The sequence below is a fragment of the Sciurus carolinensis genome, chromosome 12 (genome assembly GCF_902686445.1).
Source record: "Sciurus carolinensis chromosome 12, mSciCar1.2, whole genome shotgun sequence".
Taxonomy (NCBI): Eukaryota; Metazoa; Chordata; class Mammalia; order Rodentia; family Sciuridae; genus Sciurus; species Sciurus carolinensis.
Window position 1 is genome coordinate 95,397,638 of NC_062224.1, and position 17,146 is coordinate 95,414,783.

Sequence of the window (17,146 nt, forward strand, 5' to 3'; positions counted from 1 at the left end):
TTGTACATGGCGTAAAGGCATACCATTTGTGTAATCATAAATTTACATAGGGTAATGTTGTTTGATTCATTCTGTTATTTTTTTCCCTTCCCCCCCATCCCTCCCATCCCTGTTTGGCCACTTTTTATGAACCTATCTTAAAGTTTACTGATTATTTTGTGAGGTTTTTTCTTTTTGGGGAGGGGGAGCTTTATATTAATGTGGCAGAAATTATGCTAGGTTTAAAGTTTGCTACAGCTACAATTATTGTTAGTACCTAAAATGCTTCAAATGCCCCAGTTTTATCTTCACAATATAGGCTAATTTTTCAGAGGTTTGCCTCAAAGTCTAATTGCACTTGGTGTTTCAGCTTCCCTTTACCCTGCTTCTGAGAAGAATGTCTTTTGCAGTGCTCCCAGCTACATACCACTGTTACTTATGACTCTTTGTGTGGGTGGGAGTGTTCTCTGATCTTTTGGCTAAGTCTTACTCTTTGGCTGTCTGTGAACCTGGATCTCAGGGAGGTGGCCTTCAGAGCATTCCTGCCTCTCTGCAGATGTGGCATTGGCCTACTTCTTTCCCCAGAGCACAGATTCAGAGACTTCTCCCATTTAGGCATAGATTTTGTTGTCTTTCCCACTTTAGATTATTTCATAGGAAATCATGATAGGTCTGAGAACTGGGGCAAAGCTGCTGTTCGCCTCCCCCTCAAGCACCCTGGGGAAGCATTATCAGAAATCGGTTTCATCTTTCACGTGAGCATCCAGTAGAGTTCTGATGGAAAGTTCTGCCACAGTGTGGAAGCCCCTCCCTCTGTCTTTCACCCCAGATGTATCCCACTCCTGCACTAGCCATTAGAGGATCTTTGGCAAGGGACCTTTTTAGCCTCTCTGGCTTGTTTTATTGATGTCTTTTCTAGATAAGTTTAATTCTGTGGTTCTTTTTCAGCCATCGGTTAAATGCTCTTAGTCCATATTTTGGGCTAGCTCTCTGTCCTGTGACCTTGGTTCTCTACTAGGTTTAATTAAATTAAAAAAACAAAACAAAACAAAACAAAAAAACACCAGGTTTCTTTTGTTTTAAAATTGGCAGTAGCACCCTTTCCTGCTCAGTGTATCTCCAAACCAGAACTGATTTCTTAAAGCTCCATTTTCTTAATTATGATAGTATGAAATGTGCCTATTATAGCTTTTGATACATAGCAGGTCTCAATAATTATAAATTATTTTGTCAATTACTTAGTTTTGAAGGTTTCTTCTCATTTAAAGCTATTATTTCTAAGAGTGAAAATACTATAAGCTAAACTTTTCCCCTGTATATATCTGATATTAATTGGTAACTTGTAACAGGGAGAAGATGAAGATGAATGACCCATGATTAACTTCAGAAAAAATATTTAAGTACATTAAATGGGATTATTTAATAAAATAATTCTCAGAATTATTTTTCATTATGTATTTCATAGACATATAAGGTACATACACATTGGGTTGCTTATGAGAACATCTAACAATACTTCCAAAAGTATCCTTTTCTATAATAATTCTCTAATTGATATACATATATATCAATAAGAATGAAGGAATGAAATCTCTTATAAGAAATTTTGCTACATGATAATAAGAACCACTATGATAAATAAAAAAAGTTAAGAAATATTAATTATCCAAAAAGCATGCTCCCTACATGTCTAGCTATATAGAAGAGACATATCCTAAAATTTCTAATATCCAGTTTCTTTTCAGAAATGAACAAAAATTGACCATTGCCTAATAACTACATGTGAGTAATAAGCAGAAGAATTAATGGTTATATTTGGAGGAGACTTTGTAATATGTACACTTTAATTTGTTTGAACATATTTTTTTCAACATTAAATATTTATAATTTGTATGCACTATTCTGTGCTTTCTTTTCATTTGGTCCAAAATATTTCCACTGAAAATCCATCCCATTCTATTTCTACCTTAAAATGAGGCTGGAGAATTCTGTACCTATGCTGCTTCACTCAATTGCATTTGAGAAGGAATGGATTACATAGAATGTTGCTTAACTTAAACAGCCTCTTTTTGGCCTTTGGCAAACCACTCCAAACATTAAGATAGGCAACCACTGAACTTGTAAATTAGGGGTGCACAGTGGAGCTCTTTGTTATTTGATGGATCAGGTTCATGACATAACTTATGTTTCCAGAAGATATGCTGAACAAACCAATTCTCACTGTTCAATCACTCTGGACCCTTTCCTGAATCCAAATTGTCTTTTCTCTCTCTTGAGGTTTTCTGAGTGAAATGCAAATAGAGGAAGAACATCAGTGTCATCTCTTCCCTAACCAGAAATGTCACCTCACATCTAATCAGAGTGGCACACACATGCAGCATTTTAATTCTCTCAACCCAAAACAATGAGAGCTGAAGTCTTTAATGAAGAATGGGAACATGAAGGTATTTCTAATATATATAGTTTGAAAATTAATTAATGTACTGAGAACATTGCGTAGGTCTTTGTAAGTTAAAACAATAGTCAGAGAAATGCAGTTTCAGAGTGGGATTGGAATTAAAATTGAATAACCACATTTCCACTGAACATGAATGTCAGAAATACATAAAAACGTCCATATGCTTTTCATCAATGGTATTCATCCCTAATCAATGTCAACATAAAATGAACAAAATTTAGAGAAGGAACATGGATTAGTGAAAATTTTGGAGCTCCTTAGTTTCAGTAAAGTTTTTTTTTTTTTTTCTTTTAGAAGAAACACCACTGGTATAGGTCTTGGATGGAAATGAATTACAGCTCCCATCTTGTCAATGAATTCTGAGTAATCTAAATTTTATGATTTTTGCTTAGGTGTGCAAGCTTTGGAAATATAATTGACATAATTTATTCTTGGTTTATCTCCTTAAGAGAATTAGGTGGGTACCTGATTCACAATTTTTATACAAGGATTTATTAAGTAATTTATCTTGAGACCTGTTTATTTTTTCTGGGTCATTGTTTTGCTTTTTAATTATTGTTAACTGTTTTAACATTTCCAACTACTGGACTTTCTTCCTTAAAATTAAATTCTCTCTTTTGCCAAAACATATGGATTGTTTCTCCCTTCACCTTAAACTTTAGGGTTACATTTTCACTGTACAGCTAAATAAAACCACATTTGTCTCATCCATTGCAGCATCTGCCATTCATCAATAGGGACAGTTCCAGAGTCACTGCAAATAATTTAGAGGGCACCTATGCTGCTTGGAAATCTTCCCTAAGTCTCTAATGATTCAAGTTTGTTTCCTAAAGAATGGTCCAGAAACCTGGTTCTGCCCTATTCATTTACCAACCTCAATTTCTTCCCAAATGATCACAATTTGACTTCTGTTTATATCATAATAATGACACAGGGTGAATAACAAAAATAAAAAAATATAATTCACATGGCCAATTTTCTTTCTTATCTTTCTCTTCTCAGTGAAAGACAATCTTACATGTTACCAAAATGCAGAGAAACATCATTTCTTATTTTTTTGCAAGTCTTCCTATCAATTAGGTGGTCCTTGACTCTCAAATGAGCACTTACTTGCATTCAGGGTCAGCTGCGGTTGAAGTTTGGGATCTCTCCAAGCTGGGTTGGCTGCATACGTTTACATGGTGAAGTTAGAAGAAGAGGAAGGAAGCAAGCAAGCAAGGCTTCTCCAGGCCTGGACTCAGAACTGGCGTGGTGTTGTTTTCCTTGTATTCTCTTGGTCTGTTGAGTCACAAATGGAACCAAGACTCAGAGTAAGGGAAAATAATCCACTTTTAATGGAGAAACTGAAGAAATTAAATGGAAAAAGTTTGTGGTTACAAGGAAGGGAGTATTTGTGGAGCTTCTTGCCGAGACTATCACACTGACACAGTTGACTGTGCTTTTACTTGGAGTTCTCCTTCCTTGAATTAAGTGTCATTACCGGGTCACTTCCTCCTTTATACTCCAGGATGAGCTAGCTGATTTCATTCATGTGGTTCCTCTTAATTCACGTACCTCTTCAGGGATGATGTTTTGGTTGGTTTGAGTCTCTCATTTTTCCTCAGCTCTTACACTGCACTGTCATGGGTTTTCTTATCGCATCCCATCCTTTGAAGAACACCCATAAGCAGAGTTCACCAGAAGTAGCATGAAGGTTCCAGAACACAGAGGACACGTCATACTTGACATTCTCATTTGGATATTACTTAGGAATATAAAAACTGAAATTTATAAAACTCAGGTTTTTTGAATGATATTACTATATTATTTATGTTATTAATTTCATCATTAGTCAAGGCTTTTGAAGTAGAAATCTTATTCTACTTTACATTTCTTCATTCTCAAAATTCAACTTACAATAAGACATGCTTTAAAATTGTAAAAATATATTACAATTCTCTTTGACTAAAGAGAAAAGCAAAGACTATTTTCTCAGTTCTTGGATAATATGTTTATTATGGTCAACTAATCTCCCATGCTTTTTGTTTGAGGAGAATCTGTCATACATTTGTTCTGAAAAAAATTAAACAGAGAGATTTATCATTTCATGATCTCCCCCCATCTTATTACTAACCTTCAATTACTTTTATCAAAAACCTATAAGCCAGCTTTAAAACCTCCCTATTTTGTATTCTCTATGTTTGGCCAATCCAAACCACCGATTCTGTCCTCTTTGTTTTTGATACTTTCCTACTGCCACATTCCTCCAAGACAATGCTATCAATTTCCTGAATTACTATTGAAAATTAGTACATTCCTGCTTATCTTTACTGTCTGTCTTTACCTCAGTCTGAAACCACAGTGTGCCAGAGATTGAACAGGATCCTTATCTTGATCTGCTAAAACACCCTTCAGTGACTTGTTGGTTTTACCTAAAAGTACCCCCAACTTTATGAAACTCAACATGATCTGAGAACCATGTGATTCTGCTACTTGTATCTATATAGCTTTTCCCTTGTTAGCATTTCTCACCTTCAGACCATATTTAAGTTTCTGAAATAAATTCTTTTCCTTTTTTACTCAAAGGGATCCTCACATTCTTTCCTATTTCCTTCATGCCTCATTTGGAATCTGGTTTTGGTTCCTCCATGATACGTAAGTGTCCCAAAGGTTTTATTTTTCTTACATTTATGATTACTTTAAGTTTCTCTTTTTTACTCTTTTAAAATTCTGTGATATTCTTCTTTGTTCCCCCCTGTGGAGTTTGGCACAATTCCTGGCATGTATTAGACACTGAATTAACTTGATTGTTATTGAATAGAGGTTTTAAGAAATAATATCTTAAAATAATTTTATCCATAATTTGTTAGTTATAATGAAAAAGCAATTTTTGTCAGTGTCCAGTTTCTTTGTGGTTCATGAACATAATTTCTATAGCCCAAGTCTGACAGTGTCAGTCATGTTTAAATTTTAGCCTTGAGAGTATAGAAAAGTAGAATATCCTACTTTTTAGTATGGTGTTCAAAGGATTTGTCTTTTTCATGTAGTCTTTATGCCCATTTTTATTTCAGAAGGCCTTTGGGCATGCCTTATTCTGTTTCTTTATAGTTTCAGAGTAATTGTAATATAGCAAAATTAATTTTACTTCCATAAAATTCTGAGTTGATGTTATATAATACAAATCTCTTCTGAGTAGTTAGGATTATTATGCCTGTTGCTTTGGATAACATGAAAGGAAAATTAAAGAATGAGGGATCTATATAAAAATCTTTGATCATCCAAAAAAAAAAAAACTTAGGAAGTTTGTTATCTACCAATACTTTTGCAAATATTTTAAATTGAAATCTGTGTAACTGTTAAGTGAAGATGTTCATCATCTGATGGTCATGTAGATATTTCAAGCCTGCTTTACTCCTTTACTCCTCTCTCTCTCTCTCTCTCTCTCTCTCTCTCTCTCTCTTTCTTTCTCCTACTTCAAAGGCCAAGCACTCATCCTTAAGGCAGCACTGCATTAAATAAAATCATCTTTTGCTTACTATGAATACAAGAGATGAAAAACTTGAAATTGGAGCATGTTAGTACAGAAACAAATCAGCTGTGCCACAGTTGTATTTTAGAAATATCTTAATATTTTATGTTAGGCTAAATGTTCCACAACTAACTGAGTTCAGCTAACCATGGGCAAAAGATGAAAAGAAGGACAAGTTACCTAATGCAGTAATTGAAATAAGCATATAGAGTTTCACCAAAGTGGCCTATTAGGTTTTTAATGTCTAGGAAAACCAAACCTAGAAATGAATAAAAATATGAGGCATGCTCAGATTTAAAAAAAGGTTGTTTATGCTTATCATATTTAAAACACACACACACACACACACACACACACACACACACACACATACACAATCACAATCACAATCACAAGAAGTAATTACTGTGGAGTGTGGTCTTATGGAACTACAAATGCTTAAACTTTCTGGTAATTCTCTCTTTCTTTCTTTCTTTCTCTCTTTTGCTTTTTCTTTCTTTTTCTTTCTTCCTTTCTTTCTTTCTTTTTCTTTCTTCCTTTCTTCCTTTATACTGGGAATTGAACCCGGGGCACTTAACCATTGAGCCACATTCCCAACCCTATTTTTTTAATTTTATTTTATTTTAAGACAGGCCTCACCAAGTTGCTTAGGGTCTTGCTAAATTGCTGAGGCTAGTTTTGAAATGTGATCTTCCTACCTCAACCTTCTACGATGCTGGGATTACAGGTGTGTGCCACTGTACCTGGAAATATTTAATGTGATACTTGTTTAGAGTTCATTGGATATCCATTCAAAATTAGGTTTAATTCTTTATAATCATGACTTACATATTATTCTTGCTGGTGGTATATAAGAATGTGTATGTATAAGATGGGGATTTTAAAATTGCATGGTTATCTTAATATTATTCATTATCTTAAATTCATATAATTTTCAAAATTCTAAATGATTTTTGAGAACTAGATTTTTGCCATCACTTAAAATATCAAAAAGCTGTCAAAAAGATCTAAAATATTTCAAAAATGTAATTTCAGAAATATATTTTATCAATGTCAGTATATGTGAAGTATGTCAGGTGACTTTGGGAAGCTGACATTCATTTTTTTACAGAAGTTTCAGGAAGATTGTTTTAAAATAATTCATATGACACTTGAGACCCTCTTTGAAAAATATTGTACAATATGAAAGAACTATGAAAAAATACAATTAAACAGAAGTGAACATGAGTACTAAATTATGTGAATAAAATAAATGCTAAAAATAATTATCAAAATGGAGAGGGTATATTTTTCACAATTTAATGATGAATTATTACAGAGAAAACATTACCATGAAACTGTATGCAAACTATCAGTCAATATACTTGAATATGAACTAAGTGTGTTACTCAGAGACAATTTTTAATATTAGCTGTTAATATTACTTAAAATAATTTTCTCAGAATGTGTATATATATGCACAAAGATATAAACATAAATGTTCCATTTTTTTTAAATAGATCTGCAGTCCTTTTAGCTTATCTTTTAAAAAATCAAATGTCTTATTATAAAAAATTATTTGGACTTTTGGTGTCCAGAATAAAAATGACACACAAATTATCATGATCACAAATGAATATAGTGGTATTTATTGTTCTTTAATTAACAAATTTGCTTTACCTTAAACATGTGAATAATCAAGAGTGTATGTGCAAAAGCTAGTAGAGATGGTACAAATACACAGGTCATACTAATATTCTCTAAATTTGTAAGTTTTATAAGAAATCTTATCCTTTAAATTAGCTGACAGCATCTTTGAGACAATCTTTGTTCTCATGCACATTATATTTCTCTCACTTCCTTCTTGGACTTTGTATTCACTGTGGTCATTCAATCATTCATCCATTGGCATGAAATCAGGCACTGCTGACAGACACATAAGCAGAATTCAGGGTGCCAATCTTTACAGAACTAGCTGTCTAGCACAAATTGTAGCACCCACAGAAATGGGACACTTAGGAAACAGGAATTTAGAACTTAAGCAATGACTACAATGCTAAGGAGTGCCTTGTGCTCTGCAAACACAGAGAGGATTTGAGGGGTTTAAAAAAAAAAAGTGTTCCAGAGGTAATGATGACCTCACAAAAACCTAAGAATAAATTGGAGTTTTCTAAATTAAAAATGGCAAATTTGAGTAGCTCCTGAATGATGAGATGAGAACATGCCCAATCCAGGAAATGACATGTTTAAAGAACATTAGAGAACATTAGGTCAAAAATCACTACTTCTAAGAGACAAAAGCCTGAAAAGCCTGGATCCCCCAAAGTGGTCTTACTCTATTTTTCCTATATGGACAAATGACATGTGATTTCACGCAACATTTCTCTGAAGAAATGTCAATTCCTCAAGAAGAAGGATCATGCTTCATTTGTGTTATCCACTTGGTTTGTGCATAATTTAAAACCTAATAAATCAACCAATCTGGTGCTTCCTAGGGTCATATGGAGCTTCCTGAAAATTAAACTGTCACATTGACATTTTGATGAAAATTGTGCTATTTAGCATACAGTTTGATTTTCCAATGGAATCAAGTTACTAAACCATTTGTGATGCTGAACATTTAGTCAGGGCTCCTCACTAATCTCAGTTTACTTTGCAAAATGCATGGTTAGATCATGTTATTAATACAGAACTACATTTGTTGGGCACAGTGTGCCTGCCTGTAATCCAAGTTGCTCAGGAGTCTGAGGCAGGAGGATCTTAAGTTCAAAGCCAGCCTCAGCAACTTTGAGTTGCTAAGCAACTCAGTGAGACCTTCCCTGTCTCCAAATAAAATACAAAATGGGACTGGGGATGTGGCTTAGTGGTTGAGTGTCCTTGAGTTCAATCCTCAGTACCTCTCCCCCTGAAAAAAACATAAGAAACACATTTAGTACTACAAAACAGAGCCAGGAAGACAGGTCAAGTAAAGAGAGAGACTCTCTTCAGACATATTTTCTATCTTGCTCTGGAATAGAGTTTTGAGAACATCTTGCAAGAAATGAGAATAAATGTTCAAAGTTTCTAAGTCAACAGAAATTGTTGACTATTTTCAATATTTGTCCTTAAATCTGCCACTGTTCTTATTTTTATTTTTGTTAAGGAAGTTGGGATTTATGTATTTGAATAATTTTATTTTCTTTCTCCAGAATAAGACAATACCTGACAGTCAGATCAGCTGGAAGTCAGTTGTCTCCAGTCTCATTCCTCTGCTCATTGCATTCCATGATACTGAATATAACACTCATTAAATTCTAATTTTTATAGTCATCCTTAAGAACTTCAAATATTCACTAAGACTTAAACATAGTTATTATTGTATATTCAGATATGATTTGGAGAATTCATTGGTATTTTTTTAACACTACCAAAATCTTATTAAAGCTAAATTAAATGCATCATTGGAAACTTTAATTTAAATCTTATTATTATTCTGTATTAAAATTCAAAAAGTGCTACTATACAGTAACACTGCTTCTATAGCCAGTAGAGTGTTTAATATTTTGATTTGAATCACTCAATCAAAAATTAATTTCTTCTTAGAAAGATGTTGTTGGGGGGAAAAATCTCTAATGACTTCAATTAAGCAAAATATTTTCTGATATTTTATTTCTATTGAAATGTATTTTTCCTAATAGAAATAATTTATTTTTTGTCAGTGTGTTATATGTAATAGTGAGATTCATTATGCCACATTCATAAATGCACATAATTTGTTCAATCTCATTATCAAATTATGCTATGTCCATGTACAAATATACCACAATGAATCCTGCTTAGTATATAATTATTATGTAGTTCTTTTAATAATTATTAATAAAAAGGAGATCAGTAGAGTAGAGCAAGGGGTTAAGGGTGAGGGAAATGGGGAGGAAAAATGTTGGGGAACAAGAGTGATCAAATAGAAATACTTAAAATTTTTTTGGAAGAAATACAATGATGAAATTACCTGTGATTGCATTAATGCCTAACATGGTAAAAACAAAACAGTTATAAGAATCAACAAATTTGACCTGGGGTTGTGGCTCAGTGGTAGAGTGCTTGCTTAGCACATGGGAGGCACTGGGTTTGATCCTCAGCCCCACATAAAAAATTAAATAAATAAAATAAAGTTATCAAAATAAAAGAATCAACAAATTTATAGTAAGGAATCTTAATAAATTCCCAGTAACTATAGCATTCATTGAAATATGTTGATTACACTATAAAGTATTTTCTTTATCCAAAATAAGTTCATAAGAAGCAATGATATAAAATAGTATTTTAATAAAGTTAGTGGCTTTTCTTCTATATAGGTGTATATAGAATCCTAAATCTTTTTATTGTTAACTATGTCATGAAGCTTCACATTTTAGAACTACAGTAAATAATGCTGAATGAATGAATTTTGTAAAGCTAAATAAACAAATAGAGATCCTGAATTTTTTGTGAAGGAATTAAAAAACTATTTTTGTCTGAATATATACATTTATTGGCAGGAATTCAACAGAATTTAATGTGTAGATTTTGTTGTGTTTCTCTGGGAGGATTATGTTACTGAGTTTTTCCTCCTGATTTCAATTCACCATGGACGACTTTCTTTGCAGGTCATCTTATAAGAATAATGTGGAATCTTCTTTTAGAAATATTAGCAGTATATTAAGTGAAAATAAAATAAGTAATTCTTAAATAGTTGTAAGATGAATAAGTATTAGTTTTCCTTCAACCTCATCACTTATCCTCTTTTTCATTTTGAGAAAAATGTAAAAAATTTTTAAAGGAACATCAATTTAGGGTATGTTTTTGGTAATCTCCATCCAAATCTTTCATCTAAGATTAGTGTTAGAATGCCTACGTAAACACTGCCTGCAACCATTATTTTTTCTCAAAAGATATATTTTCAGCTAATTTTTATTAATGGAAATTTAAAAACAAGCGTCTGATTTGTTCCATGGTATATAGAACTTTTTTGAAAATAGAAGGAAATGGTCTACAGCCATACCACCCTGAACATGCCCGATCTCGTCTGATCTCTGAAGCCAAGCAGGGTCGGGCCTGGTTAGTACTTGGATGGGAGACCCCTTGTGAATATCAGGTGTTGTTGGCTTTTGGGCTGCGGAGGTAGCTCAGTTGGTGGAGTGCTTGCCTCACAAGCACAAGGCCCTGAGTTCAATCCCCAGTACTGAAAAAAAAAAGAAGGAAATGAAGGTCTGCTAACTTTCTTTTCTATCACCTAAAGCAGAGAGGTATAAATGAATAACTTTAACCTCTGTTCACCACTAACCTTATCTGATCCCCACCTGACCTAATTTGGTCTATTAAGTTCAAAATGATCTTCCAGCAAGGAAGTTCTATTACATGACCACACGGGAAGAAGGTCTTACTCTATGTCCCAAGACTCAGGCTTAAGTAAATGGGTCTCAATGTAGCACTGCTACTTAGACCTAATGCAAAAAAAAAAAAAAAAAAAAAAGATGAAGAAAAGAAAAAAAAAAAGAAAAAAGTCTCATTTCTGAAGAAAATATGTTCAGTTTTAATAATCCATTTTTTGAGATATTATTTTGTCCCCAATCTTTTATTCACGCTTCTGCTACCTGGGGCATGAAGTCTGCTATAGAGAAAAAAAAAAATGAGTGAGAATTTGTTCAAACTTTCAGCTCACTACATTGCAGTGTAATCATTAAAGGTGTTTGTATGATAGTGAAGAAACAGATTTTAATTGTCTACATTTAATGAGTTTTAGAATTTCTTTAAATCCATAAAGGATACCATTGTTTTATTCCATTATCTAGGAAATAATTTTATTATTAAAAGTTTGGCATTTTGAAATCATTATGACAAATTTTGATTGCTTTTTGTTTTAGATCACTTTTGTTACTATAAAAATGTACCTGAGATTGGTTGAATATATAAAGGAGAGAGATCTACTTAACAGTTTTGGAGGCCGAAAGTCTAAGATGGGCTAGCTTTGTGTCTTCAGCCTCCAGAGAGGGACTCATTAATGGAGGATAGCATCACTAGAGAAGCATATGGGGAGAAAGCAACCATATTTCCAGACAGGAACCAGAGAGAAATTCATAGATCAGAATCAGACTTTCATAGTAATTTGCTCTCAGGAGAACTAACTCAGGATCCCAAGAAAATTCCCTTAATACTGAGCAAGGTCCCCAGTGAGCCAAGGATTACTAGGTCCCAGCTCTTAAGGTCCCAACACTGTCACATTGCCACACTGAAGACCAGGCTACCAATACACAAACCCTCAATGACAAACCAATTTACATTTTAATATGCTATATAATATTCTTTATTTTAAATAAGTTGATAAGGGATCAAAAATCCTCTTTCTATGCTGTAGATGCTGTCATGATTTATATTAATAATGACATCTCTTTGTTTCTTATTCTGTGCTCTAAACCCATATGTATCAGCTTCTGGTATTGTTTTACATATATATTACCTAAAGTTCTATTTGGAAAAAATACTCCTTCTTTCATTTAACAGATACTGTAATGAATATTTTCTATAGGTCGAGTACAGAGAAAATTAAGTATGCTTTGTTATTTTTTGCCTGTAATTTGTTTACCATTCTTTCACTGGCTCCCCATCTCTCTCTCCCCCAAAATATAAAGAAATAGATAAAATGCACTTGATTTTCTTTAGGTTCTAAGTCTCCTTCAAATACTAGTGTATGTGTCTGGGTGAACATGTATGTTGTGTAACTCATAATTGTCCCAACTCTCTTCACACTCTCTGAATATTCCAATATTTCTTCTTTCTTTTAAAATGTTCATTCTTTCCTTCTCACTTTATAACTGTTATGGTTTGAACGTTTGTCATCTCAAAAACTCACGATGGAATTTAATTTCCATGATGACAGTATTCAGAGGTGGGACATTTAAGAGGTGGTTAGCCATGAGGGCTCCGCCCTCGTGTTTGGAACTGATGCCGTTTTAAAAGGCCAAGTTCATCAGAAAGAAGTGATAAATATTTAAGGAGACAGGTATGTAACCTGATTTAAACACTGCAAGAAAATTTTTTGTATCAAAACATGTCAGGGAAACCCACAAACATGAACATTTTTTATCTTTTCATGTGTCATTTTAAAGTAAATTTTATTAATTAAACATGAAATAAAAGAATAAGTACAGTCCCACCTTCTCTCTTTCTCTTCCACCATCCATTATATAATGAGGAAGCAAGAAGGCCTTTGCGAGATGCTGGCAGCTTGATATTGGACTTCTTACTCTCAAGAACTGTAAGCCAATAAATGCCCGCTCTTTATAAATTACCCAGTCTCAGGTATTCTTTTATAACAACACAAAATTACCCAGACAATAAGCAAATGGCTATTTTTATTATTACTCTTCAACAGTAATGGGCAGACATGTAATTTAGTTGTAATCTGTCAAATATACTTTTGACTCCATTGACATTGATATTCAAAAACTGGCCAGGTAAGGAGATGGCAGATTTTGTGACACTGGGAACAGGTGGCAGCAAAAGATGTACAGTGAATCAATGGTGGAGGCAGGTGGTAGTTCTTGACGAAGACATAAGGGGATAAGTTTTAATATCATCAGCAGATCAGCACTTCTGCTCAGATTATGTCTTAAAATCATTCCACTAGTTCAGCCTGGAGCTTAATCAAAGTTTTATAATATTCTTACTCATATTCAGCACACCCCTTCCTGTTTAATCTGTGAGGAGTGGGCTCTGTTACCTATAACTAAGAACCATAACAGACTTCAAGTGACTCAACTAGATGTTGTGAAAGTGATCACTGGGCAGGTGCTTAGACCAGTTAGTGTATTTCATGCCCTTAAACAGCAAGTCTTCTTCCTAAGCATTTGACCTCATTAGAGACAGTAAGTTGCAATTTTAAGAAATGTGTTTGTATAACTAAAATGCATTTTTTTTTTTTTTTTTTTTTTTTTTTGCCTCTGGGTTGGCCTAAGAAAGTCAAGTTAAGCCTGGATATTGTGAGCATCAGGTTCATGGCTGCTTGAGATGGGTGGAAGGGGTGGGGGACAAAGCAGGATAATACCTTAGTGAAATCATTCTTTTCACTTTATTCAATTTTGTCTCAAATCAGACATATCCCTGGAATCTTCACTTGTGAGAATCAATACATGTCCCTTTTTGTAAAATAACTTTGCTCTGATATCTACCATTTTCAAAAACATTTCTGAATATCACATTGTAAGAACCAGTACTGTAAAGATGAATATAAAGGGTTCTTGCTTCCAAGTGGTAGGGAGGACAGACACTTAAACAAAGAACAATACAGTGCCTGCTAGAATAGAGGTATTTGCAAAAGGCTGTGGGGGAAAATACAGCTTTTGTGTGAAACCTACATCAACTGGAAAGATTAATTATCAAGGAGGATAATTAATTACTCTGAAATGAATTGTCAAAAATTAATTGAATAACTAAGTCGACAAGACCAGAAAGAAAATGCTCTGAAAAGCCTCAAGGTAGACTACAAAATTTGTAGAGATAAAAATTATGTAACAGGAAAAAGAATAGTTGAATGACATAACCCCAATCCTGGTAAGAAGCCTGTTCCACTCTCTTCACTTACTGCTTTAAAGCAACAATGTACTTTATAATGCTTTTTCAAAATTTCCCTAAAATCATTCAGTACTACAATTGGCTACTCATGTTTCATAATTAAACACTAAAGACTAGAACTGTGATGCACAGAAGTAAATGCTTGGTCATTTTGGAACAAAATAGGCAAATCTTGAACATCTTCCCTTGAAGTTCTAACAATCATATTTTCTTTGTAAAGGTGGAACAAAATGCTAAATATACAGATTCAGTTTTCTTCATAAAAGGTGCAATCATATAATTAATCACCTTGATCATTCATGAAAGATTGCACCCTTTTATTTACCACTAGCTTAAGCATCTTAACTTTGCAAATGAAGGTTTTCCTTTATTAAAAGTTTAAAGTGTCCTCTTGAAATTTTTTGAAAAGAATAAAGAATCCAGTGAGAAATTATAACAATAATAAGCAGAATCCAAGGTTTTCTCTTAAGAATCTTCTCACAATAAACAGAGAAGTGGTTTTTTTTTTTTTTTTTTTTTTTTTAATGGTGGCAATGATAGTTACTTTCAGAGTACTTTCCACTTAGTATTAAAAGATCATGAAAGAAGGCAGTCCTGGGTAGACTGATATTCATCTCTGCCCTTAAAAGAAGGTGTGTGAATGCTTTTATTAAAGAACAAAGTATGTAGTAGGAAACGATTGAATCCCATTTTTATAATATGAAATGAAATTGAATAGCTGTTTAAGTAAAAATGTGAATAAGCTATATTTTTAGTAACATGGAGGTAACACAGAACCAAATGGCAGAAATCTAAAAGGAGACTATATAGGTGAATAAAACAATATATTTCCTAAGAACTTTGTCTAAGGCATAAATCAGATGCAATACTGAAATGTCTAATGTAGATAAATAGGACACTAACATTAGAGATGATGGCATGATTCAGAGAGGTAACATTTAGTGATAGTTTTCATTAGGATATGAATTTTACTGAGGAAATGTAAGTTCAGAGAGGAGCATATTACTTTTCATAAATCTTCAAATCAACGAATACCTGAATAAAAGATATAAGGGAAAAACAATAAAAACTTGGATTTATAAGGATTCTTTCTTGTGAGTTACTCAAAATCTCTTAAATATTGCTGACCTTCTCTTTTCAGAGAAATAGATGGCAAACAGCTTACTTTTACAGGTAAATTTGTTCTGTTCTTCTCAAGTATTTGAGGCCACTCATTAGTGCCTCATATTTCACCCTGAAATTTTCTACAGATCTTTGTAATGATGAGTAATGTACACAACATTCAATGAGGTAAATTAAATCACATGTATGAACATTGGCATTATGAGACTGTATAATTATATAATTCTCATTGCTCACTACATTTTAAGAAATTTATGGTGTTAATTCACTGAATCCTTATAATAATAAGATAGCTATTATTGTCACTATCGCTATAAAATGAAGTTTAAACAGGTTAAGCACCTCTCTTGAATCATATAGTACATGGCAAAACAAGAACCTGAAACTAGATCTTCAGGTCTCCTACGCATAATTATCATGCAAGTTCACCTCTTCATACATTCTAATTTGGTCAAAAATAGGCAATCAAAGCATGGACAAAAGAATATTGATTCTCCCTACTCATATCCCTTTTTAAATTGTAAAGGAAATTTTTTTTTCCAGAATACTTTTTAATTCTGAAGAATGACTTGCCCATCCCTAAACCAATCCCTAGCAAATGTTAAGGAGAACTAAAGTGAAGGACTTAAGCCAGTACTAATTCTCGTTTAATCACTTACTTTGGCTTGGTGTGATGTCATGTCATTGGAAAAAGTCTTGGGCAAATTCTCACATTACTTTACTGAGACTAGAAGATAGATCTCCCATATGCAGCCAGGAAAAGGGTCTCAGAGAAGACAAGGAAGAAGAGAGAATTGGGGAATCAGCTTCTGATCCCAGTTATTCCAAATACAAGGACAGTTCCTTAATAGTCCTTAGATACAACTGACCACAAAAAGATACTTCCTCTTGGATCAATAGCCTCTTACCCCCACACTTGTAAAATAAAGATTAGAAATCACTTTTCTCTAGATTTTCTGAAGAAGACAAAATAAAGTTCATTGACCTCCTTTCTGAGTTCTGTATTTACATATCATCCCATCGATCACATATAACAACAGATCAAGCCCATAAAACCCCTAGACAACAGATACTCATTGGCAACCCTCTCTTAGGATCCCTCTCCTTTGGAAGCTCTACTTTCTTTCACTTACTCTAATAAATCCTGTTACTTCGTTCCTATCCTTATGTCCAGGGATTTTCATTTTTTTGAATTTGGGAGATAAAAACCCACCCATCTATGCTCCACGTTACATTACCATTCCTTGTTTCTATGTCTGGGTAAGGGGATTATTCCCTTCTTGTTACTATGGGAGGTCTGGCTTCCAGAGAAGTTGCTAAGGAATCTCAGGACAAAATACAGAAACATGGAGAATTTAGCTGTCCATCAGGTAAACTTTAACCAGATGATCTGAGACAAGTGAGTGAGCCAGTATCAAACAGACAAATCCTTCATCTCTCTCCAGGAAATGACTTTGAGATGATTGTCCCTTGTCAATTGACCAAAGAAATCCTCAAATGGATTGATACCT

General features: G+C 33.6%; 1 pseudogene; it reads left to right on the forward strand.

Moving 5' to 3' along the window:
• The first annotated feature begins 10,930 nt into the window (after positions 1–10,930).
• LOC124962525 (uncharacterized) lies at positions 10,931–11,049 on the forward strand (annotated as a pseudogene).
• Positions 11,050–17,146: the final 6,097 nt, after the last annotated feature.